Source organism: Octopus sinensis, linkage group LG18 (assembly GCF_006345805.1).
Source record: "Octopus sinensis linkage group LG18, ASM634580v1, whole genome shotgun sequence".
Lineage (NCBI taxonomy): Eukaryota > Metazoa > Mollusca > Cephalopoda > Octopoda > Octopodidae > Octopus > Octopus sinensis.
In genome coordinates this window covers 29650672-29674804 of record NC_043014.1, presented here as the reverse complement: position 1 = coordinate 29674804, position 24133 = coordinate 29650672, and the positions used below count along the sequence as shown (strand labels likewise).

Genomic DNA, 24133 nt, shown 5'->3' with positions numbered 1-24133 from the left:
AAAGTTCAGAGAGCTCCTACCTCTGCTGGCAACAAAGGGCCTCTCTCTCAGAGTGAAAAGCAGATTGTTTGATACCTGTATGTTAACAGCTATGCTGCATAGCAGTGAAACATGGACTATGACAGCAGAGGACATGCGTAGGCTTGAAAGAAATGAAGCCAGTATGCTTTGCTGTGTGTGCAATGTCAGTGTGCATATTCAACTGAGAAAAGTTAGGCATAAGAGGAATCAGATGTGGTATGCAAGAGAGACAACTGTGCTGGTATGGTCATGTGATGTGTATGGACGAGGACAGCCTTGTAAAGAAGTGCTGATCTCTAACTGTGAAGGGAAACTGTGATAGAGGTAGACCCAGGAAGACATGGGACAAAGTAGTGAAGCATGATCTTCAAACTTTGAGCTTTACAGAGGCAATGACAGGTGACCGAGACTTTTGGCAATGTGCAGTGCTCTTATGAAAAATGACATTGCTTAAATGGCAGCCATTTTCGGCTTTGCATGCCTATGCTCTTTCCAAAATTTGCACCATAACACCCACAAGAGTTTCAGACCCCACTTCTCCAATTTCTCTATTCATGGTCTCCTTCAGTTGTTGACGTAAACTCTATCTTTCACGTATTCCACAAAAAAAATCCGGGCAAGTCAAGTATGGAGAACATATGGCCATTCAGAGTAGACCTCATACATGGTTCCAGCACGATGGGGCAATCACTCATACCGCTAGAGAAAGAATGCAGTTGCTAAAGTAGTGCTTTGGATAGAGAATAATCTCCTGCAACAGCAATGTCAATTGGCTTTCACGTTACCCAGACTTGACTAGTCCAGATTTTTTCTTGTGGGGGATACCTGAAAGAGAGAGTTCACATCAACAAATCAGAGACCTTTGTGCAACTGAAGGAGAACATCAATAGAGAAATCAGAGAAGTGGTGTCTGAAACTCTTGAGGGTGTTATGGTGCAGGTTTTGGAAAGGGCACGGGTGTGCAAAGCCAAAGATAGCTGCCATTTAAACAATGTCATTTTTCATATGTGATGTAGTGGTGTTGTAAAATTTGATATGCGCACATTAATTTCCAATGTTCTTCATATTGTATCAAAATTTCATGCATTTATTTGTAGAGTTAAGTAAGTTATTAAAAATTGAAATTCATCAGTGACTTTTGGGAGACCCTGTATATTAGTATCAGGAGTAGTTAAGTTCAAGGTAAATAATTATTATAATAGTATATTAGTACTGTATAGAGTATATATATGTTCAAGGCAGATAGTATTATAATATAATGAATATTAAGGGAATACTCACTTTATTTTTTATATGCTAAGCTCAGAAATGTTCGAGACACTTGCTCTTGCACTTATGCATTGTGCTGGTCTCCTGTTGTAGGAACCAGCAGTAGTCACCCATCATGTGTAGATTGAACCGGCCTTGATACCTTGTTTTCATCACAGATATGTCCTAATGGCACCAAGATACATTGGAAAAAAATCGAGATGAGAATGCAAGTGCATTTTAAGGGACATTCAGCATCTCATTCTTTCATATGTTAGCATGTTGTTTATTAAATCAGCATAGTTTTCAGCCCGATGATGTCCAAGAAAGTTCTGTTCAACTAACACAAATGAATCTCATTCCATCAGCTCAAGTGGATTCAGTTTACCTCTGGATATGCTATCAGATATTAATTCTCTGATCTCAGGTCCAATGGAAATGCCTGCCTTCAGTTCTGCATCACTTTTCTCTGTACCAAATTTTACTTTTAGGTACTGGAAACCACAACCATCATTTGTCATTGCTTTTACGAAGTTTTTCATGAGGTTAAGTTTGATGTGAAAGGGTCGAAGAAACATCTTTTGTGGGTCTACTAGTGGCATATGCTGCACATTATACCAACCAACTATGCACTATTCTCTTATAGGTCAGTCTTTTACAGTGTAATGATTGCAGTCGTTGCAGCTGTTCCAAACACACAAGAAGCACATATTTTTGGTATATTCCAGCTGCAGTCCTGGAAGGAGGAAAATCACCTTCAAATCACAAATATTCCACTTATGAACTGAGTAATTAATTCTTTTCAGAATGAGTTCCATTGATTCATAAGTTTCTTCCATACCAACAACATGACCCACAGGAATGGAAGGTTTTTCATTACCATTATGAAACAACACAGCTTTAAGGCTAACCTTACTCAAGTCTGTAAACAATCTCCATTTGTTAGCCACATGCACGCATCCTAGTTTTTGCAAGTGTACATTAATGTCAGCACAGAAACAAGCATAATTTTCTTGCTTGAAAAAGACAGATAAGCCTTTATGGGGAGAACGAAAAATGGAAATTTTCGTATCTTGTTGTAGGAGATTCCATTGTTGAAGTTTGGATCCCAAAACCTTTGCCTTTTCCTTCGACAATGCTAGGTCTTTTACTAAATTGTTCAAATCTTGATTAAACAAGTGTGGCTCATTTTTCTTAGAATCAACTAAGTACTCTTCGTTGATAGGAGAAACAGGGATGTGTCAAGGTCTTCAGGTAAAGCATGTGAGAGGGGAACTGGGACAGGGTTCTTGAAGTCATGTGGGACTGGTTTTAGAGCTGACTTACAATCTGCATACACAATTTTTGCTTTGGTTTTCTTTGATAAACCACTAATATTAGTCATGCAAAAGTAACAATTAGAGACATGATTAGTTGGCTCACACCACACCACACCACACCACTGGTACAGTAAAAGGCATTCCCCTCTGTTTTCAATTCAGCCACAATGTAAGTTCTGAGTAACACATGGTGCAGCATATATGAGGTGCCCATCTCTTGTCTTGGCCCTCAACTTTACACCTGAAATAATATTTATAGGCAGTTTTTAATTTGGTGGCAATGTTTTCTGCTGGTCATGCGGAGCAAATTTTCCACAGACAACAAAAGTTGTCAGGGTGATTCACACAGCCTCTCCTATTCGTGATTTAACACAATGAACACAGTTCAAACAGTAATCACGTAGAGCGTGAGATACACATACTACATATGACAGCAGCGCAAATGACACTGAGAGTTACCAAGAACAAACTGACATATTTGGTGCTTGCACACAATACGTCTGCGCCATCTATTGCTAAACTAAATAATGAACTTTCTCATCGTTTGTTTTATTGCCGTTATTTCTTTAATTTTGAATTAAGACTGCTTTCATTTGAGCAAATTTTATAATATGGCCTGTATCTAGTTGAATGTACAGTTATAATCTTGTGCATGCACATAACTCAAAATTCTGACTTACTAGAACAGTTCTGAGTGCAGATTTGGAATCAACATCCTCGATTTAGTCTAAAACACATGCTCTTATCCCAGTAGCAAAATCTTTGTTGTCCAGTGTTATCATCACAACAACTGTCCTAACCTGTCTCCAGCAGTCAAGTGGGACAGACATGTACAAAAAGAGTAGACCACATTTATGGGCTAGGTTAATTTGCATAAATTTAATAAAAATGAACTAAGAGAAATAACTCAGAGTGGCCTTTTGCTTTGTTTTATTTTGGCTGTAGCCATGTTTTATCAACAGTGGTGTTGTAGAACCAAGACACATTAAACAAATGTTTTTGTTTTTAAATTTCTCATAACATCAAAAGAAAACTTTTGCAGAAGAGTTGTAACAGTATAATTGCCTTGTCAAGTGAAGATATTCTTACAATGTTTAACAGTGCTAGCAGAGTGTAGTTACTAAAAAAAAAGTTAACTTTCTGAAAAGCATAACATGTGGCACGAAGAAGTGGTTTATTAGGAAGCAGTATGCAACATTAAAAAGTTTGAAGCTAATGTATATCCCACCTTGAGAGGCAAAGCTAGAGAAGCCATTTAGGAAATGAATCAAGAGAAATGGAATAGAAAAGATGGCCTTACAAATCTGTATGAGAAATTAAAGGAGTTGAGGTCTCTAATCAAGAAACACTCAGGTTATGATAATTTTAAGTGGTGTTCTAGACTAGTAAATATACCAATAGCAGATTATTTAGAAAATTACTATTTTTTTAAATCTCACAACAAGAGATATTCAGCAACAGTGCTTTGTAGTAAAGATTGTTTGCCAACATAACATGGCAGTCCTGGCTTAAGACGAATGCTGCTGTAATTTAGCCCCAGGAGACATTGTATCCAGCTGGCTATACAACACGATCTGTGTCATATTTTTAAACGGGAATCTAGCACCCTGACTCAGCTCAAAACAATATTTGTGTATTACGATTTCCAGGTTATTTCCCTTCATCAGCACAGAATAGTTGTTTGGCTAGAGGTGGCACTGCCAAATTCCTGTTCACAATATATAGTTTTCAAAGTGACAACTAGTCACTGATCTATAAATTAGAAAATTACTATTTTTTAAATCTCACGAGAGATGTTCAGCAACAGTACTTTGTAGTAAAGATTATTTGCCATCATAACACGGCAGTCCTGGTTTAGGACAAATGTTGCTGTAATTTAGCCCCAGATATTGTTTTGAGCTGAGTGGGGGTGCTAGATCCCCTTGTTCGAAAATATAAGGACACAGATTGTGTCATATAGCCAGCTGGATATGATGTCTCCTGGGGCTAAATTACAGCAACATTCATCCTAAGCCAGGACTGCCATGTTATGTTGGCAAACAATCTTTACTACAAAGCAGATTATTCAATTGAGAGAATGATCACACAATTGAAAGTATTCAAAATATCTCTTCTGAACCTTAGCTAGCATATATAGTTTGTAAAGTGCAAATATGACAGAAAAGAATGAACAACTTGTAAAAGTCACAGTAAGTGATCTAACATTCAAAGCAATGATTACACAATTCAGTAATGTTATATTGGGGATAGAAAATAAATAGTTCAGTAACAAACATTTCTGGGAACATTCAAGTTAAGAAGGAAACAATGGCATATTCTAAAGAAGGAGCCACTTCAGAGAAAAATGTTGAGTGAGAAGGTAGTGGTGAAGATTATTATGACAGATAGTCAAAATGTCAATGTGGAGGTGGTTTATATTACAGAAAAAAAAGGTGGAAGAGGAAGGGTACAGAAGATTGAGGAAAACAGGTCATTCTCTTGCAATTCTTCAAGAACTAATTCATTTTGTCCTGATGGTAGACCACAAGCATGCACTATATGTGGTCTATTACCTTTGGGTCAAAAACTGGAATGAGAGAAATATGAAACAAGTTGATAACTTAGCATGACACATTATTTTTTTGATTTATGATGAATTAAGATGGTTACAAGGATTCTTGATGTTGCAGAATGATAAGAAGATATCAAATATGTCACTACTTAGTAAAAAATATTGGCTGTGTGGTCCTAGACTCAGGAACTGCTGCTACAATTGACAGTTTAAATTAGTTTGAATGTTTTATTGAAACTATTCCTCATAAAGTACAACTAAAAATGAAAGTTGAAAAGGCAAGAGGACATTTTAATTTGGAACCAGTAAAAAAAAATCTTTCTAAAAAAAGGTTTTTCGTTCTTCCTAGCATTACTAAGTGCCATTAGAAGTGATATTAGTGCTGACATTATGGATGTGTATATATTCTTGCTGTCTGTAATGAAACCAAAGGAAATTGAAACAGAGAACTACTTCTCCAAATTGTTATTGTATGCCTTTTATGAAAACAAATGTCCACTGAGAGTGAGAGCTATAAAGTTGTATCAAGGAAAACAAGAAAACTCAAGAGAAAAATATTACGACTGCAACAAAATTGTATTGGCTGTTTGGTTGCCCTAGTGGTTACAGGACAAGTACTTTGGCTGAGAATTCTGACATAAAGAATGAAAAATTTCTCAATGTTTAAAGAATTCTTTTCCACTTGTGATATTTACCAGAGATACAGGCATGAATAGGCAGAAGCATGTCTGGTGTTAAGAAGTTTATTTATTAATTTCAGGGTTTCAGATTCAGTCCCACTGTATAGCAAGTGTCTTCTGAAGTCCCAGGTTGACCAAAACCTTGTGAGTAAATCTGGTAAATGGAAACTGAACAAATCTCATTGTGTGTGCGTATTCAGAAAGAAATTCGACATATACAATCAAATAGCGTGGCCATGAGGATTACTAAAAAAAAAAAAAGTAATGATTCATCTAAGAATTTTCTGACTAGCAATGGAAGGAACTTTGACAACCAAGACTTCAGAGATATGTGTCAAAATATAATTGTGAATGTGAGAACTACTTTTTAAAGTTGCTGTGGATTAGTCTGTGGATGCCAAAAATACACAACATAATCCTTACAAGTATATTTGGGGTAGCGAAACAGTCCAAGTTTACTGACTGCTACCAACTTTATGGGGAGTCTCCATGACAGACCATTATAAATAATTTGAATGCAATGTATGTTGCTAAAAAAGCCTGCATTGAAAGTGAATCTATTGATAAATTTAGAAGAGCTTTTAGACAGCAAATAAGACCAGCTCTTGCTCAAAACAGGTACTGATCAAACATGGCAGAACATACAAGAGCATTTGATGCAAGATCATTTGTAAACGCACACAAGTTTAACAAAAATCAAACAAAGCTGACTAAGTGGGTATATTTGCAGAAGAGAATGATGTGATGGTGTTTATGAATAACATGACTTGTTAAAGTAGTCAAAACAATTGTGGTGAAAGAGGTCAGTTACTGATCAGAGATAAACATCTAACTTCCCAAAACTGAGCCAAGAATAAACTGCAAACTGTTAGTGAGTAGTAATGAATTAAGAAATGTGTGACCCTTTTGTTTAGAATGCTATAGATTCTTAGGATCCTATCTTGAAATTGATGGGCCTGAAGGAGCTGTCTAAGAAGTTGCTTGTTTGTAATAGACATATCTGTTGAGCTAGTTAAGGAAAAGGAGTTTCCAAACTGGATCAAGAAGATATACACTGTTTTACCTAACAATGGTCAAAGCAAGGTTACTACATAATGGGTTTGTACACAAAAAGTTATTCAAGGTAATGAGGCTGTCAAGGCTACACTTGCAGACAGAGGAATTCAAGATGAAGATGCTCAATATTTATAGTCATTTTAGCTGTAATTGTCCTTAGTGAGTGGTATTACAGTTTTCTAACAGCTTTCCTTCAAGGTAAAGAAACATACAGGCCTGTTTATCAGTTACCATCACCTGGGGCTGAAACTGAAAGCTTGATACAAGGCCCTGGTTTCTAACTGTGAAAAATTAATTACATAAATTAGGGGTTAAGCTGTGACTAAGCTATTTTTACTTTGTATGATAAAGAAAGTTACACAGAAAGTGGAACACCAACATTTTTTAGAGAGCCTTTTATTGTTGACATCTAATCTACACTTGTTGCGAAGTTGGAAGAATCCTCAAGTTCTAATATGCTGAACTGGATATTCAGCAAAAAAGCAATATTATATTTGTCAACCAGAACAAGTAAGTAGTGGATGATTTGAAGTCTGTTCTTGTCCCAGCTTCACAAATTGGAAAAGAAGAAACTCAACCATGCTGAAACAACTTCATTGAGATATGCCCATGATAAAGTGAATTGGACTGCCCCCATAAACCAGATTTTAGTTTTGATAGTGAATTTAGCTCATTTATGAAGAAGAGAAAGGCAGAATGTATAAAACAAGTTAACAAAATCATCAAGTAGAGATCACAAATCATAATGATCTACATATACTAAAGCTAATAGCTTAGAATGATGTGCCTCTCACCAGCCTTGAGGATGGGCATTTTAGAGTGGCAACATGATAAATTGGACTGCCCCAAAAAACCAGATTTTAGTTTTGATATTAGTGAACTTAGCTCATTTATGAAGAAGAGAAAGGCAGAATGTATAAAAGTTAGAGTGGCAACATCATCTTCGCCATTAGAAGTAGAGGTGACTGCTTTCCAACAAATTGGTCAAAAAGAATAAAGAGAGTTGTCAAAAGCACTTAAACAGCAGAAACTGTAGCAATGATGAGAGCATATCAAAGTATGAATATTCTCTAAGACGTTACTTTCTGAACTGTTATATTCCAATGATTCATCAAGGATTCTAATGAGCTGAAAGTTGTGGAATACACAATTATATTCCCACACCTCCACAGATCCTAGACAAAAAAATTAAGAATGGAGATGGCTATTCTCAGGGAGATATTGAGTAAGAAAGAAATCAATGAGATCCTTTGGATTCCCAAGATTATCAATGTTTTGACTAAATGAGGTGTCCCTTCTTTCAAGATACTGAAGTATGTATGTAAAAAAAACTCTTTGAAATTCTAAAAACTGCTCACTTAATAAAAAGTAGGTGACTGGGGTACTGTAGGTGATGTATAGCTGTTTCCATTTAGTTTTATTTTCTTTATTTTTCTGTTTGGAGTTACTGCCCTTATATCTTGTACATTCCACTGGAGAAAGTGAGCACTGTATGTTGCTTCAGTTTAGTTGAAGCCATATTTTGTTTGAGACCAGTGGTGATATTGCAGAACTAATAGTCATTAAAAGATGTACATTAAACAGCAACATGGAAACAAAATTGTTGCTGAGAATTTGATACAGTACAGCTTAATTTGGGGCTAAAAATGAAAGCTTGATTCAAGGCCCTGGTTTCTAACTGTGAAAAATGAATTACATAAATTAGGGGTTAAGATGTGACTAAGCTATAAGAGTTGTTTAAAGCAAAGGGTGGTATACACCCTGCAGGTAACATTTTTTTATTCAGTTGACTGAACAATTTAAGAATAAATCATTTGGGCAAAGGATACAAACTACTGAACTCTCAGCTGGATACTTAATGTCTTATACACTTGGTCAGTTAAACACAAAAATGGGACACTTATGTATGAATTAAATACTGTAGACTATGCATAAGCAGTGAATATACTAATAAATTAGTAACTTCAATGAATTATTTGTATTCAGTATGTGCACATACACACATGCGAGTATATTAGATAGGCTGCTAAAAAGCAAACAATAATGATATGAATATTTGGCAAGAACATAATAAGAATGATGTATATTATCTAAGGTTAGTGTTGTAATTTGCTCAGATCACAAAATACTTATTACCCTAAATGCAGAGTCAACAAACATAAAAACCAATCTCATGTCCATTATATTATCTTGGATAATAAAAAGAATGGATCTTTAAAGATCTTTAGTTTAGAACGAAACAATCTTAACAGAAATGTGCAGTCTCATTGAAATTCTTGAAATTTAAAACATAAGAATTGTCAGCAAACATTAAAAAGCTATAAATATGTGGATAGAATAGATTATTGTTTAAATTATTTCTAAAATCTATTTATATCACATCATGTTGAATGTATATCTAAAAATTGTCTAATTTTTGGTAATTCACTTACATAATTAAAATATGAAAGTTGATAAAACAATTTAATTTCTTACTAGATTTTTATGAGAGTAGATATTAAAAAAGAGTATTTTAAAAATATTAATAAATAAATAAAAACAATCTAATAAACAGTGAAAGTAATCCTATTAATGTATGTCAACACCCAGGCATATTTGAAAATTATTTTAACTGAAATTTGGCTGAATTTTAAAGATTATGGTTGTTTCTTTAAAATAACCTTTTCATTAACTGCACAAATGTTATATACCATTTTAAAAAGTTCATAACAACATCTAAAAATAAATTTTTTATTTTAGTAAAGTCTAAAAATGATTTTTTAAAAGAGCACAAACCAAGAAATTTTGGTACCTATTTTACCATCCTGTAAGGATGAAAAGCAAGGTCAACTTCGATAGGATTTGAACGTGAATGTTCATAAATAAACAGTGTCTGCTCTTTAAAATATCTCCTTTTAAGTTTTATACAACTATTCTTATCCTTGATATTAATATCATCTAGTCCAACTCAACGTCCTCATTATTTTGTAGGCTTGACAACAGCTAGGTCACAATCCCAAATATCTCCAGAGGACAATGATACGGAACTTAAAGCAACAACTTTTACTATAAATAGTAATTTATGATTCATAATATATCTTCGTCATATCATGAAAAGTGATATGGAAATTAGTCACTTTTTAAAATTATCAACATATTTGTCCTTGATTTTTTTTTTTCTTTTTTTTTTCGAGAATTAAAAATAAATTTTTTTCAAAATTGGATAAGAGAAGTAAAAACCAAGGAACCATAATGTGTTTTTGATATTACTTCTGTCAGAAATTTTTTTCAAATTATGATAAACCTTATCTTTTAACATTTATTTGTTTCAACAGTTGTTTGTCAGGCCAGAACAACATTTAGTTCTAGCCTGATAAATAACAATTTCAGATTCCAGAATTCCTTGTTTGTGCATTCTTATATAACTAAAATGATTTTGACACCAGTAGTGGTGGCTACAATGGATTTATCCTCATCACCATTTTAGTAACTACTTTTCTATGCTTGCTTGGCTCAGATGAAATTCACTGAGGCAGATTTTTTTTACTGCCAGATGTTCTTCCTGTTGCCAACTCTCACCTAATCCCAAGCAAGGTAATGTTTACCACCGTCCTTTAACTATGGACAGCACATTAATTGGACTTGATTTCAAAGAAAACTGCAAGTGAACCACACAAGTTGTATGAGAGATGTTTGTTTACAATTAGCATGCAATGTTAAGAGAAGTGGACATGAAACACACACGCACACACACACAAACACAACAGGTTTCATTCAATTAAATGCTCCATTAGAAATTGGGGTTATTTAACTATAAATATAATACAAAATAAAAGAATGTGTGTCATCTCACTTTAAACTAGAAGCTAAATTTGAATAGACCGACAAAGCAAAGCACTGAAATGTAGTGAAAATTAAATATGAGCATGCAAAGTAAGTTTAATCATTGCTAGATAATGAATCTATGCAAAGGTGTCATAATAACTGACTTAGTAATTGTTGCAGTTAGAAGTTTTCCTAAAGAAAAAATAGATAAAAAATACAGTGTGGAACCTATCATAATTAGGCCAGCTTGAAAAAGAAATATATGTAAATAATTATGAACCATGAAACTGAGTTGGAAGTACTTGACTAAAAGACTTTGGAACCCAATTCTTTGGTACAGTACCTGGACTCAGAAACATGTTTATAATGGTGTATATTTCCACTGTGTAACTTTTATTTCTTTCAGTTTTGAATACAAAGCTATATCTCAATGACAGAGAATGTTATTTATTTCATTCATAAAACAATGGTTATACACTAGCAGGTGTATATTATACACTAGCAGGTGTATATTATACACTAGCAGGTGTATATTATACACTAGCAGGTGTAGACATAATGGAAAAGTCACATTTTAGATCATATTCAGGTTTTCAATGATTAACTTTACTTCCACTATACGATTTAACTCACAATGTTCAGAAGTGATGAAATTTGCTAATACAATATAATGGTTGTAAGGTGCACATTGTGAATGAGGTTTTTTAACCTGCTCAGACAGGTTGATTGTACATTAAGTTTCAATTTTTTTCATCAAATATCATCATCATCATCATTTATAAATAATTTATGACAGAATACTTCTGCTAGTTGGTAGAAACCACAAAATATAGACTCAAACGAAGCTTTTGGAAGGGTATTGTAGAATAACAAACAACTCCATGTATAAATAAAACCAAAGTGTAAAGAAGTAATTAAGGTAGTTTATGTAGTGAAAGTGAACATGTGAAAGTTAGGTCAGATATGAGAAAGTTTGGAAATATTGAGGGGATGCATGAAAACTATTTCATTAATGTATAGAAAGTCAGGAAAATAATCAAACATTGGAGCACACAGGAGTTGATAGTATGCAAGATGGAGGAATTTCCATCATTGCACACTGAATTGCTTGCTAAATGTAAGCTTCTGACCCAAGAATTAGAAAGTGGATGGAGCCCTAAGGTGAGTAATAGAAGGTGTTCTATAGAGCAAGATCTATTGGTCTCTTTGCCACACCACACGTGTATCACACACTTGTGAAGTTTATGAAAAGCATGGTTTCTGCTACTCTTGACATCAATAAATTATCTGTCTGACAAAGAAATCTCCTTACTAATAGCTTCCATCCATTTTTTGTATTTCTTGGATCAAAGACTTTATTTCAGACATTATGAAGATATTTCTTGCATTCTATCAACTCTTGTGTACTCCAAAGTTCTCTTAACATTCCTCTGTCTGTACATTTATGACATACTTCCTGCTAATTCTGACCATACAGGATCCTATGCATATGATATCACTCTTCACTTGTCCTTAATTTCCTGCTCACAAGCATCAACTTAATACAAACTAAATACTCCACACTAGACTTGTGTTGTTTTCAAGGACTTGAAAGTGATCTTCCCATCTAGTCTCTTTCAAAAGCACAAAAATACATCCATCAGCCATATCAAGAAACAGATTTGAACTACACCTTCACTATGTATGAACAACACAAAAAGAACTAAAACAGTCAAGTCAGAACAAATGTTAGGCCTACAAACAACAACCTACAGAAGTTTAAAATGAACATCTACTGTACCAACCTCACCAGTTAGTAAGATGAAGGTGTACTAAAGAGATCACAAATGCTGCTCTTCTTCATCCAGCTAATCGATCCTAAAATGTTTCCTTAATAATAAATAGGTTTTATTCTCTTAGTCAGATCATGCTCATATTCATAAAAATTAAAGTCTATGACTAACACAAATTTTAGTTTGGAGCTCTAGCATTCAATACAATGTACACAGAATAGAAGAAAATATTGCATTCTCTAATTAAATTTATTTCAAATAACAAACTAAGTGTAAAGATACATATTGCAAAGTGACAAATATTACAAAGCATTATATTATTTTGTTTTAGAAAATCAGTTTAAAATATTAAAAACAAAATATTTAATATTTAGTTTTAAAAAAAGACGGATCTAAAATTTTAAAGTATTTATTAACATTAAAACACTTTTAAATGACAGGACCATTGGTCTATAATTAGGAAAATATCACTAAAAAAATTTATGATAAAAAAATTAAACAATGAAATCAATTTCCTTCAAATCATTGACCATGAAAAATAAACAGAAAATCAAAAGGAATTTAATCAGCTTGTGATTGATTTGTGGTTTAGAACAAAATGGAAGTTATTAAACGATGATGAAATAGAAAGATAAATTGAGATAAAATTTTAAAAAAGAAATAAAATAGTGAATAATAACAGCTTAGTTTAAAATAAATAGGTTCAAATAATTGATGTATAATCACGAGGTCAAGAAAACTGATATCAATGTATAAAATAGCTCTCTTACAGCAACCAGTAAATGCTTACTGTCAAAATTTTAATTACAAACATTATTAGGGAGTACATAATTGATATTACTAATTAGTAGTTTCTAAAACACAAATAGCACCTCTTTAAAACTAATTGACTAGATTTGTAACAAATCAACTGAAACAAAACGAAAGATTATGTGTTAGCACTATGAAATAAACAAACACTAGTCAATGCTTCTAATTTTCTCTTTTTCTTTTAGTGTGTCAAAACATTCTAAAGAGGAAAATGTCTCAGGAATTTAAGGACAGCTATGAATTAAGCAATTTAAGGAGATAAAGTAAGTATAAAAAAATGTAGAATAATAACAGAATATAACAATGAGTTAATGAGAAAGAATTTCAAGGATTTGAAACGATAACTTTATTATAATAGCAAAGATGAAATATGTTAGATAACTAGTTTTACTTTCAAGAATTATCACAAAGAATTCTAAGTAATTTAAAATTATAAGGGTTTATCATACAGAAAAAAGCTTGAAATTTAACAAGAGAGGGAAAACAATACGTTATGAAGTCCAAAGCATAAAATATGTAAAGCATAAAATGTGTGAAACTGGTAAACTAAATGCGATTTACTATTTATGGTCATGTAATGTGTATGGATGAGGACAGCCTTGTAAAGAAGTGCTAATCTCTAACTGTGAAGGGAACTTGTGGTAGAGGTAGATCCAGGAAGACATGGGACGAGGTGGTGAAGTATTATCTTCAAACTTAGAGCTTTACAGAGGCAATGACTGGTGACCAAAACCTTTGGTGATGTGCTGTGCTTGATAGGACCCGTCAAGCCAAGTGCACCTGTGATGGTGGCATGTAAAGAACATTTTTTGAATGTTGAGCCTCACAGAGGCAAAGTAGCTGAGTTCCTCTCAAGCATTGGGCCTGATGAAGGTAAAGTAGTTGAGTTCCTTTTGAACATTGGGCCTCATGGAGGCCAAATGGCTGAGTTCCTTTCGAGTGTTGGGCCTCGTGGAGGCACTGACTGAAACCTTTGGAATTATACTGTGCTTGAGAAGAAGACCCATCAAGCTGAGCAAGATTGCAGTCATAGCAGATACTGGTATCACACAAATTGACACCCGTGTTGGTGGTACACAAGCATGTGCCTGGTGTCATGCAAATGGCACATAAACGTACTCATTACACTCTTGGAGTGATTGGCATTAGGAAGGGCATCCAGCCATAGAAAACCATGCCAAATCAGACTGGAGTTTGGTACAGCCTTCCAGCGTGCCAGCCCAGTCAAACTGTCCAACTCATGCCAGCATGGACAACAAACGTTAAAGATGATGATGATGATGATGTCTTCATTATTTGATATAAAGTTCACTAAAGTTTTACATTTACGAGTGAAAGGTTAATTTGTATTCAGTTTGAAAGGTTTAAACATTTGAATTTCTGGTCAAAGCTGTTACAAATATTTAAATTAACAAAATCTTATTATATCTAATTGTTTCAGAACTAATTCCCATCCTAACTCAAATTACATTATTTGCACAAATAAAAGACTAGAATTCAAAAATAAATTTGAATAACCCACTCAAAAAATATATTTAATCCAAATAATACAAGTAGAAATTAAGAAGTAACATTAATTTTTTTTAAATTAGCAACTATGTGTAAACAATAGGCTTAAAGGAAAATTACTCTATATTTGTCTAATTATATTACAATAATAACAATAATAATAATAATAATAATAATAATAATAATGATAATGATAATAATAATAATAATAATAATAATAATAATAATAATAATAATAATACATGTAATTGAAACACAGTCCTTAATGAAAGTGCTAAGTCCTCTTGTAAGGTAACATTAGATTAAATGATTCAGAGACAAGAACTCTATCTTTCTACTATAAAACTGCACAGCTGTATCGAATAGCTTGAAGTAAAGATCAAAATATATCAAATCAAGGGTTCTTCCAAAGTTTTTATGCAAATGAAGATGCATTGCTACATTATATATCAAAATTAATGTTATCAATTTATCTGTCTATGCTAAGAAGCCACAATCTATGTCTCTCAAGCAGAAACAGATATTTTGATAACATTTGCTTTTCCAGATGTTTCAAGTCTTATTGCCAACCTTCTATCACAGAATATAACATAATCTATACTATAATAAAGAAAACTGCTTATCAATTAGTTTACAGTATGTAGTGTTTGTAAAAGAAAGTTATTTTTAAAGTCTCCACTGTCTAGAAATTTTTTTTTTAAATTCTAATTCTAATATGTATCTGTTAATCTAAATTTTTATCAAAATATGATTTTCAATATCCTTTTATTATTAAAGATCTCAACAACTGAAAACAAATCTGAATTTACAGCAGCATAGTGTTTTTTAACACTGCATGATAAGTGTTCCCTTTTGTCTTCAAACCGATCCATTTCTCAACTGTATTGTAACTTGCAATAAAAAGTGAATTTTGTACAATAAAAAAAAAAAACATTCTGCGCAATGGTTGGACAAAAATAAAGTACCGCAAGCCTTCCCTAAACCTGAGCTTTTCAAAAAGAAGGTTATGGTGACTGTCTGATGGTGTATTGTTGGACTCATCTGCTAAAACCTCTTAAAACCCAGAAAAGCATTACTGTGGAAACATATTGCCATGAAATTGCCAAAATGAACGAAAAACTGCTACTACTCCGTCCCAGACTGGTCAACAGAAGCGGGCCAGTCATTCTTCATGACAATGCTTGACTACACGTTTCTCTAATGACACTCCAGAAGTTGAGGGAACTTGGCTATGAAGTTCTTCCCCACCCAGCTTATTCCCCAGACCTTTCTTCTACGGACTACCACTTTTCCAAGCATCTTGATGGTTTCCTACAAGAGGAGTTAAAAAATCAAACAGATGCTGAAAGTGCTTTCAAAGAGTTCATCAGCTCCGGATTTTTATGTTGCCATAATAAACTAACTTGTAACTCGTTGGCAAAAATGTGCTGATTGTAATGGTACTTACTTTGATGAATAAAATTTTTGCATTATTGAAATATATTGTGATGAATTTCCTGTTTCAAAATGTTGCTTACTTTTTACTCAGCCTGATATATTTCCAATAGTCAATTTATCTTTGCTGAAATCACTGTTTATGTTATCATAGTTGAAACAAACAGGAATAAAACAGATATCATTTCCCAACTCTGTACATCAGTAATTGTGTGTTTATATAGGTTAGTAATACTAAAATGTACAAATACATGTATCACTATAAAAGTAATAAATAGTAAGTTATACAATAACAAGTTTGAACCCACAGTAAGTTATTTTCTTGTACATACTAGCTGTGCACTCCTGATCACTGCCATGCAAACTTACAAAATCTCCTGATATGTATGTATACAATAAACTGAGGACTTTTACAAGGTTAAGTAACCAAAATACCTGATTTCTTCATAAGTTTTAACACTCTCTTTGTGTGCTTGTTATTATTCTAAATCTATTGAATGAGTGAGTGCTATTAGAAAAATAAAGGATACAAAGGAAAATTAGATATAATATCAGAAAAATTATACTTATTGGGTATCAAATGTGTAAATATTATTTAGGGTGTTTTTGAAAGTTATTATTAATAGTGAAAATTATCACATTAAAACATCAGTTGAAATACACTAAAAAATATTAAACATAGTGTGACTCAATCTTTTCTACAACATACAAATCTGAACCTGTAGTACTTAGGCCAAAGAAGCAATTCAAATTGGAGATCAGGACAGTCACTGAAGTTTTCCCTTCAGATTCAGTCAAGAAGAATACAAGTGGTCAAAGTAGGGTTTGTTGTACACAATGTAACTATATTCCTACTCATAGGAAGATTAAGTGTTTAGCAATGGTTAAAATTACTCAGAGCCAAATTTACCTCTGAAGAGATGATGTAGATTTTATCATATTTTAAGTTGTAGGTAGGAAAAGATGAGTCAAGCAATGCAATTATTTTCATTATGATGGTTGTGACCAACATATAAAACTGAAAATTTTAACAGGATAAAAAATATTTATTTGTATTAAAGTATTTAGAAAAAAAATTTAACAAAAATTTGAAATGAAAGGAAGACATCAAAGACAATAGGCAAAAGCTTTCTAATATAAAAATAATGGAAAGGAACAAATATACTTTAAAAATATTTTAACTTTTCTATAAAGTTGGTGATAACATGCACATTGTGTATATTTTATTTGTATTATAAGATAATGAAAAGCTTAGCAGAATGGACTCTAATAACTTTCTTAAAACAGTACAACTTTTCCTGCAAATTTAATGCTTAATCCAACACTGTACCAGTGAATGTGAAACACAAGGATGACCTTATAGGCATTGTTTACTTCAATCCATTTGGCTAAAAATATACACTAGTTCCAGAGTACTTTTGATTTTCCACATTATCAATTTATTCTTTTATTTTATATAAACTCCATATTTATTGGTAAAGGGTCTCTATGTTCTTATCTAATATTTCATACAACATACATTTCAAATTTAGAGACATTTAAACTCATATTGTAACTGTAAGCATTCTGTATCAAAGTTTGCTCTGAGTTTTCTGATTCAAGTAGATGTTTTAGGAAAACTTTCTCTAGAAATGCTTTAAAATCACAAGCATATAATCATCACTCTCAATTGTTGATGGTGTAAAGGAGTATCCCTCTGAAAATATTTACTCTAAGAATATATCTAAATGTTTTTGTAAGGTCTTCAGTCTATGACAGTATGCTAATATGATAACTTATTTTCAGAAAAGTTTTATAAAATTATCCTTGCCTTATGTATTGTATGTGAAGGATCAATTTTATACTTATTAGTTTATTTGTTAAAAAAATTATTTAAAATTTTAAAAAACTTACATAAGCATTTTCCAATAAAAGGATTATCTTAAAAAGATGTGGCTATAACTATTAAGTCAATGTTTTATTAAATATTTCCTTGGTATATTGATAGCATAATATGAATTTTAACAAGAGTAATCCAATGAAAAAATATTATCTTACATAGAATTTAAACCTGATATTGAATGAAACAAAGGAAGGTGAAATTGTGACATACCTTCTTCACGAAAGTATTAACATAGAGGAAATGAAATTGAGTAGTTCTAACTGGAACTGGTTTAAAAAAAAATCTTTTTGCACATCACTTATTTACATATGAAGGTAGGAAATATAATGAAATTTAGACAAGCTTGAACAAATGAAAATCAGCATTCTAAATTTGTCAAAATGGAATTATTTTCCCATGGGGAAAAGAAACCTTAATATTTTATGGAAGGCCCTTCAGAGAGGTATGAAATGTAAGCATTTCAACCTATTCCACTTTTTGTATATACAATTTGGTAATGCAGAACATCACTAATTTCCTTGAATTCTACTGTTTCCTTTATATACCAAACAATATCACATACATTATATATATATATATCTATATATATCTATATCTATATATATATATATATATATACACATATATATAACAGAGAGAGCGTGTGTGTGTGCATGTATGTTCTTTATGCATTCAAAAACTGAGTTACTGATTTTGACATATGGGGTATCAAAAGATTCAGTAATCTTTTGGCCACCAAATTAACTTTATTTTCATTTACATATTTTCTACATTATCTCAACAACCAACTATAGTTATTTGAAAGACACTGCTTTACAACGACCAGGTTTCAATAGAAAGTAAAAATAGTTTCACACTTTCAATTTGAACCAAAATTACAAAGTGTTGCATTATGCGAGTGATGACATGTAACTAATGAAAGTAATATTTCTCCAAATTAGTCACATCTGTACTAAAATAAAGAAAGCTGCTTATTATCTATCTATATATATATAAAATCTACCAAATAGAGTAATCTCTTGACTATTGTGGGTGCTACGTTCCAAAACCTCCCACAGAAATAATTCACATCTAAAACTATAAATATCTATCAGCCACAGAAACCGGGATATAATGAAGAGTCCTTGATATAATTTACATATATTAGCCAGAAAAATCTGTGATGTACTGAGTGCATGATAGGTGAACTGCAATATGATGTGGGATTACTGTAAACTATGTTTTTGGCACAGCAACTCTTTTTCACAACTAAAATAATCTCGGAAACAAGGTCAGATCACACAATTCTGAGGTCATTTTTTGGCAATATTTCGATTTGCTTCTAATGTTTCACTTTTATCTGATGTTTCACACATGCATAGAATTCTACTCAGACAAACATTTATGAAAATGTACACATAAATATTGTATTAAAATAAGCCACAACCAAAACAATTTCATTAAAAGACATACATTACTCTATATGTTATGAGGAAATACAGTCACTCACTCTCTCTCTCTCTCTCTCACATGTACATACACATGCCCACATACATACATACAAAAAGATGTATGCATATGTATTTATGTATGTGCATATGAAAGATAATATGAGAGAGGGAGAGGGAGAGAGAGTGAGTGAGTGGGTGCCACTTACACATACATGCAAAAAAATACATGCCAATACACACTCTCTCTCTCTCATGCACATGCACACACACACATTCATTTCATATATACGTACATGCATCTCACTTTCTCTCCTCTTTCAATTTCTGCTCTCTTCAAAGCATAAAGAAATAAAAAAAATTTTATGGAAATTAATGAACAATCATATGATCTCATATGATTGAGTTGACAACTTAGATGTTTCAAACGAAAGAATGCCATAAAATAACTTGCTTTGGTGCACATACACACACACTAGGTAAAACTTCTGTATGAATTATGTTATTACTTGCAGTATGCATGCACAAAATTACTGCTCAAACTCAGTTGAAATGACCGTATTTAAAAACCTGATCTTCAATATAAACTTAAAAGAAAGTTTTCCCAGAAATCCTGTCCTTTACCTGTTGTTTCTAGTATGTCCGAGGTGACATTTGTACCCCCACCCTATTTTTTTTCTAAATTTTTTCTGATTTCTATGTTTCTGATACAGGAGATTAGGATTTCACCCAAAAAACACATTCTCAAAATTTTAGTTTTCTCCATTTCCCCACCTCAATTTCTTCATTTTTTTTTTACATTTTTCCAAATTTTTTTCCTTGGTAATCCACAGAGAAAAAAAACAACAAAAAACAGAGAGTACAAATCTTTAAGAATTTTCTACTACCTTTTTTTCTTAAAGAAACACTAAAATCTCCTTCCCAAATATCCATCCGTTACCTCACCACTTTCACCACTTTCAAAGAGCTACAAACACCCAATGTTCAAATTTTAACCTTTTGGAAAATGGGAAGTTTCTTCAGAAATAATGTCATTTGCCAGTTGTTACTAGCATGGTCTAGTATTTTTTACGTTTGCTATTTCAGTACAATTCTATACATGCGTGAAACATCAGATAGAAGTGAAACATTGGGAGGTTTTAGCGTTTTGAAAGCAGGTAGGTGATGGGTGGGTGAAGTGGGGGAAGGAGCATTAAGTATTTCTTTAAGAAAAATTAAACTTAACTTTAAAAAAAAATGTGTATTTCCCAGATTCGTAATTTCTGTATTTTCCTATGAGGATTAAGAAAAAAAAAAATTAGAAAAACAACTTAGAAATTAAGAAATTGTGGTGGGCATGGGGGAAATTTAAAATTTTGAAAAGATGATTTCTGGGCAAAATCATATTAACCTCTTTTATATGATGAAAGAATACATAGTTTGTGATTCTTCTTAAGAACAGAAAGTACTTTTATGCAAACCCATGCAGATTGTACTCTCCCCCACTTCACTTTTAAACAAACAATAGCTTTCATTATGTCAGTAATCCAGTTCACTATATTTCAGCTGTGGTGATTCTGCCCATAAAAAAGGAACAAATAATACAATGTGGCTGTAGGTCATAACACCTGATCAGCGCCAGGATTCATGGGAAGAAAACAACTGAGAAAACAAGCTGCAGCTTTGAAGTGACAGTAGCATGGGCTATAAGTGCCAAAAACGCCTTTCACAATCTTCATGGGTACAGCCCAATAAACTTGTTTTTGGAAGAAATACTAATCTACCTTCCTTTCTAAATGCTAAACTTACTGCATTAGAAGGTATATCCACTAATAAAATTGTAGCATATAACTTGCATGGTGAGTATGCTGCTAAAATGGTGTTCATATAAAGGGTGAATTTTCAAAGAAATAAGACATGCTCTTTACCACCAAGTTAGGAAAAGTATGGCACAGTCTACTAAATGGTGATGTTTCTTTATAAAAGATATGAGTATGATAGATAGCTTGATCTAGGAACTTTTATGGGAGCATAAACAACTGCTTGCTAAACATGGTGGTACATATGTAAGAGTGCATCCATCTCATTTGGTACTATCCTGAAGCATATGAAAGTTCTTCAGGAGATAAGAATAGTGATCTTGTTACCCCTTAAATGGATATAATGATATTTCCAGAATATCTATTTATGAGGAGAATTATATGGATTTCAAACTAAAAATACCAAATACCTGAACATATTGAAAAACAGCAAATAATGAGAACAAGAAATAGATCACCTAAATAAAAGTTTTTTCCAAAAATGATTATGTTTCTCAAACCAGGACAGACTATTTAATGTAACCTTGAAAATTATGAGGATCTGCAATGGAGAAGATTGAATATAATAAGTAGGGGAGGTAAAGCAATGGGTAAAAATAAATGTTTAGTGAATGTGATTATTGCATAAGGTGAGCCATTTTGGTTGGATTTTGAGCTTGGAGTACCTGAATGGTGAGCAAGAGAAGATAAACAAAGAAAAGAAGCACTTCTTAGATAAAACAAAATGGTTTCTTCCTCCTCAAATACTGACTTGGATAAAGCAAAGAAAAGGTAACTTCAAAGTTGAACTGAGAACCAATTTTATATGCAGGAACCTTATTGAGGCTAACCCAAGATATCCACAAGATGGATTTATACAAATAAAATGTCAAGTGATAAACAAATTTGTAAAACTACACTTGTGATAAGAGACTTTTGGGGGTAAAAACTAAAAATTACTTCTTCTGCACATTCAAAAATGAGCCTACATATAGTATAACATGAGTAATCATGGCATCTCATGGCTGGATTGCAAATCAATGGGTATCAAGACTGCCTTTTTACAGAACAAGAAATTAGATGATTAGTTTGCTTAGATCCTCCTCAGGAAACCAATGTACTTCCAGGTTACATATGGAAACTTAAAATGTTTATATGGCTTAAATGATAATTCAAGATCTTCGTATCTATAGAGAGGAGTCAATGAAGTTAAAAGCAGTCACCTCAAAATATGATCAGGCAATATTTACATGGTGCTGTTGAAAATAATTATCTTAATTTCATTGCTATTTATGCAGTGCTTTAATTAAAATTAAAGAAGTAACAGAATTTTAGTATACTGGATTAAATATTAAAAAGAATGAAGAGTATGTTAAATTTGGACAAGGCAAATATGTAAAGAAATTGAAATCTATTTCAAAGGAAAATAACAATCCTAGAGGACAGAATATCAACAATAAAGATTAGGCCACTGATAAGTCAACTAAATTACTTAGTCACACAAACAAAACTAGATTTAAGTCATATTCATGAGTTAAGTTCCATTCTAAAACAGGAAAAAAATTAAACAAGTTAAAGCAGTAAAGAAAGCAATGAAGGAACAACTTCATATAGTTATTCCAGAGTAGGGCAATTTTAATTGTTTACAAATAATGGCATACAATTCAGATTGAAAAAAGAAAAAATCTGAAAATAGGGATCACAAGAAAGCTACATTATCCTTTTGATTATAGAAGAATTGTCCAAAGTATTCCAGCGGCAGAAACAGGTTGTTTTTTTTTTTATTAAAAAATGTTACTGGAATTGTAACAGTTAGAGGACAATAGTGTAAATATAAAAATAGCTTACAAAACTGACAATTCTTACATCTATGCGAGAAAGGATAACCAAAAAGAAAATTGAAAAGGTCTTATGGATTCCAACAAATATACAAATTAACTCCTTTACATAAAAAGGAAGACCATCCTCTTAAATCTTTTAGTTTATAACAGAGCCTAAGGAATTTCCAGAATAATTGTTTAAGTTACAATTTTTTCTTATTTTTCTTAAAATCCAAAACCTTGTATTAGCATAAACACACAACTGCCAGGCACCCATAAAGACCAAATGTAAAAAAAATTTTTAAAAAAAGTATGTCAATATTTGAAGGGAGACTATTCATCCCATAATGAGAAAAAATTATCCCTAGTTACCAATAGAAGAGAGAGGAGACGATAGTAGAGAAACAGGACATGCAGGTGGACATGTTTGTTGATGAGTTGATACTTTTATAAATGATATAAAGCTTTTGCTGTACCTGAAAGTATTGATTTTTTTTCAAATTTAACATTACAAAGAATGATATTGTAGGAAAGTAGATGGCAGATGCTTTCTTTCTTGATTAGTAATAAATTTTCAGTGACCAAAGTCTAGTCATGGGAGGGGATGTAATTGATTAGAGCAACCATAATTGATGTCAGAATTTGACTGGCATTTATATAACACACACACACACTGAGTCTTGTGTGTAAGTACATTTTTGTCTGAATATTTGTGCACGTGTGCATTATTAGAAGTGTGTATGTGTTTCATATTCATTGTATCTGTATGTATGTATATATCTTTCAATGACAACGCGCTTCTTTTCCATGCTGATATAATAAGGAACAAAACCTTTTTTTAAAGGTTGCAGAGACCAGAAATATACTGGAACATATTTTTGACAAAACAGAATATTTTAAAAGTTCAAACATTTTATCATAACAATATATTGTTTTCACTAAAATTGTGGAACACACAGTGACTTCATACATTGACATACAAAATATAATTGGCCTTAATTACCTAGCCAATAATACTTACA

At 32.4% G+C, this 24133-nt stretch overlaps 1 long non-coding RNA gene across 1 annotated transcript in view; it reads left to right on the top strand.

The window, feature by feature from the left end:
• Window positions 1-16217, top strand: part of LOC118766953 — a 35711-nt gene extending 19494 nt beyond the window's left edge. Inside the window, exons 2-3 of the long non-coding RNA XR_005002863.1 lie at window positions 13447-13524; window positions 15548-16217. This is a non-coding gene — a long non-coding RNA (uncharacterized LOC118766953). The remainder of the gene's footprint in view (window positions 1-13446; window positions 13525-15547) is intronic.
• Window positions 16218-24133: the final 7916 nt, after the last annotated feature.